The following is a 3,374-nucleotide window of genomic DNA, read 5'->3' as shown; positions in this document are numbered from 1 at the left end:
ATAAATAAAATAAAGCATTGCAATTGACTTTATCTGAGGGGGGGGAAACAGACAAAAGGGTAGAGAATTTGGCAATAAAAAACAACTTTAGAAATGAAATTGAAGCATATATCACATAGGCTATATCTATGGTGTAGACAGCATCACTGATTATAATGAGTTCTATTGTATTTTGTCGCGCCGCGCCACTCGCGTCTGGTGTACACACGGTGTAAGATTGGTTTTGCTGTTTCACAGAACTAATCGTTGCCTGGGTTGCATACGTATGTGTGGGGCGGAGCTATCAAAATAGGGGGTAGGGGCGTGTTTGTTTTGGTGATTTCAAATGTCAAAATTGGCTACCAGAAATCACTTACCCCACCTTTAATCTCAGAGCTCATATAAGGTTTATACACGAGCATCTTCAGTTTCTCTATAGAGTTGTAGCTGAGCTCTACTCTACTGTTGTTCATGCTCTTCTGACACACTTGTGTTTGAACAGGTCAGAAGCGCCACCTGCTGGAAATCTGGAGCCCAACACTGAGCGAAACGCTTTGAGACTGACTTATAATTACATGCATACTGCAGCTTATTTACATGCTTCATGATGCTTACATTTTACGAAGCCTTTTTAAATGTACAGAGTCATAAATTTTAATGCATCTCATCTGGGAAGGACAATTAAACATTTAGCTGAACTTTAGATCTTAACTTCAGCTTTGGTTGAAGTTAACTTTTGTGCAATATTTAGTTTGAGCTTAAACAATAATTTGCATTACCACAGCAGACCTGCCAGGGGTCATGGACCAGGGTTATTATAATTAGCTACAATTAACTAAAACTAAACCATAAAAAAAAAAACACTTCCATGCTTAAAAATAAAATTAACTTTAACTGAAATTATACATATATATATATATATATATATATACCAACAGTGTTTCGATGATAGATGTTTCCAAAAAAAAACTCAAGCTCTTGCTTCGAGGTGTCATTCTTTATTAAACCGTCTGTGATTATATATATTTATATATAGTCTTCCACATCAAACCGTGACATCCATATGACTGTAGAGCACCAGGATCATACAACAGTCATTAACAAGATGAGTAACAATACATTTACTTTTCACAATCATGACACATCTGAACACATCTGTCAATGAAATCAACACGACTGAAACGAGACTAAAATCAGTCAATTAGCTGAAAAGTACAAAATATTTAAGGACAATTCGTTTTTTTTTTCTTCATATTTCTTCCCCCAAAAATAGATCCACCACACATTTACATAATCTTCTTAATTATGCATGCTTCAATCAATTTCAATCAGTTTTTTTTTTATTTCAAACAGGTTTGAACTTTTGCCGTTTAATAATTCTATAATAAACCACTTCTGCAGGAGGAGAGTCTTTAAAACTCTTGATAACTGTTAAAACTCCTCTTCTAAACTTTTATTTTAAAAAAAGAAAACAATATTCATGCAAACATAAAGTCACTAAAATGTAGTCCCTCTCCTGTTAAACAGACGAACTCTAAACTAAAAAAAACGAAAGAAATACTGTTGATAATAGTGAAAACACAATGCTTTGGCAATGGCTTTTGTGTTCATGGCTATTTATTCTCAGCACATTTGTGCTTTCATCCCAAAGACCATGTCTAGAATATTCACAGCAGCAAACAGACACCACAGCACCACCGGCTGATAATTAATCTCAACATCTTAACTTCACTTCTGAATGAACGTTTGCAAATGCGTTAATATCTACTTCAAATGACATGGCACAAAACACAACAAAAGTGTAAAAAACAATCTAAGTTAGATAAGTTACATGAAGGACAAAAGTAATCGCAGAAAAGTGTCAGTGTGTCTGATGTGCTAAGTCACTAGTGTACTGCAAACATTACTCAAGAACTGAAGCTACGTCTCCTCTTTAATAGTTCAGCCTTCAGGAAGAGATGATCAACTCCTGGACAAGTATTATGATCCTGTGATGTCCTTTAAAGGAATAGGTCACCCAAAAATGAAATTTGCTAAAAATGTACTCACACTCAGGCCATCCGAGATGTAGATGAGTTTGTTTCTTCGTCAGATTTGGAGAAATGTAGCATTGCATCAGTGTCTCAGCAATGGATGCTCTGCAGTGAATGGGTGCCGTCAGATTGAGAGTCCAAACAGCTGATAAAAACATCACAATAATCCACAAGTAATCCACACCACTCCAGTCCATCAGTTAACATCTAGAAAAGACGTTTTTAACTAAAATGCAAGTCCATAATCCATAATAACGTTTCCTCCAGTGAAAAAGTGGTCTGAATCAGGAGAGAAATCTGCACAGATCAAGCAGCGTTTAAACAGCTCTAAACAAATATGTGGCTGGATTTCGACGTGAGAGACAACAGGAGATGCACTTTTTCAGCTGTTTGGACTCTCATTCTGACGGCACCCATTCACTGCAGAGCATCCATTGCTGAGACACTGATGCAATGCTACATTTCTCCAAACCTGATGAAGAAACAAACTCATCTACATCTTGGATGGCCTGAGGGTGAGCACATTTTTAGCAAATGTTCATTTTTCGGTTAAATATTTTTTTTCAAACTTTGCGTAAACCATCATTCACAGGTTGTTAGACATGTTCAGACTAAAGAAAGTACTAGAGATGATCTGATTGTTTAAACATGCATATTTTAGATTTAAGAACTTTTAATTTCAGTTTAAGAGACATTTCTTTGACCACACAACCTTGTCTAGTTAGTTAGACTGCGCTGCCATTCCTGATGGCCATATCACATAACTTTGATAAGATTAGCTTATAAAATGACAATAACCAACCGCAAAGTGTTTCTCTCCTCCTAACATTACGTTGAACTTGCCAATCTCATGATCTCCTGTTGACTTTCATGATGAAATTAATGAATCAGGCCATTATCTCCGTGAGTGAGCTCCAGTGTTCAGCTGCGCTTGAGAGACGAGATGTCTGTGATGATCAAGAGCAATGAACTTTAAACAGCCTTTCATCAGCTTTTCTTGTCCTACTTTCAAATGTCATCTGTAAGATTACATTGTGTTCGTTTGTTCTTATAAATGGATGATAAACCCTGTTTTAAAATCATACGAAGTCACTGTGAGCGTTTCAGAAACGCACGAGATAAATGCATTTAGGTCCACAGTAATGCATTTTGCACACCTGTAAATATTTCAACTACGCTGGGGTCAGTAAGATTTTTATTTTTTAATTTGAAAGAAATTAACCACTTTTATTCAGCAAGGATTCATTAAATTGATCATAAGCAAAGACATTTATAATGTTAATGAACGATTTCTATTTCAAATAAATGCAGTTCTTTTGAACTTTCTATTTACCATATATTTCTGAAAAATAAAATCACAAC

At 35.7% G+C, this 3,374-nt stretch overlaps 1 protein-coding gene across 1 annotated transcript in view; it reads right to left on the bottom strand.

Annotated features, from left to right (window-relative positions):
• Nucleotides 1–2,533: 2,533 nt before the first annotated feature.
• nt5m (5',3'-nucleotidase, mitochondrial) overlaps nucleotides 2,534–3,374 on the bottom strand; it is a 6,036-nt gene continuing 5,195 nt past the window's right edge. Inside the window, exon 6 of the mRNA XM_016440836.1 lies at nucleotides 2,534–2,943. The gene's annotated coding sequence lies outside the window, so the exon portion shown is untranslated. The remainder of the gene's footprint in view (nucleotides 2,944–3,374) is intronic.

Source organism: Sinocyclocheilus anshuiensis, unplaced genomic scaffold (genome assembly GCF_001515605.1).
Source record: "Sinocyclocheilus anshuiensis isolate Anshui unplaced genomic scaffold, SAMN03320099.WGS_v1.1 scaffold454, whole genome shotgun sequence".
NCBI lineage: Eukaryota > Metazoa > Chordata > Actinopteri > Cypriniformes > Cyprinidae > Sinocyclocheilus > Sinocyclocheilus anshuiensis.
Note: the sequence above shows the minus strand (reverse complement) of the source record. Positions and strands in the feature narration are given on the sequence as shown.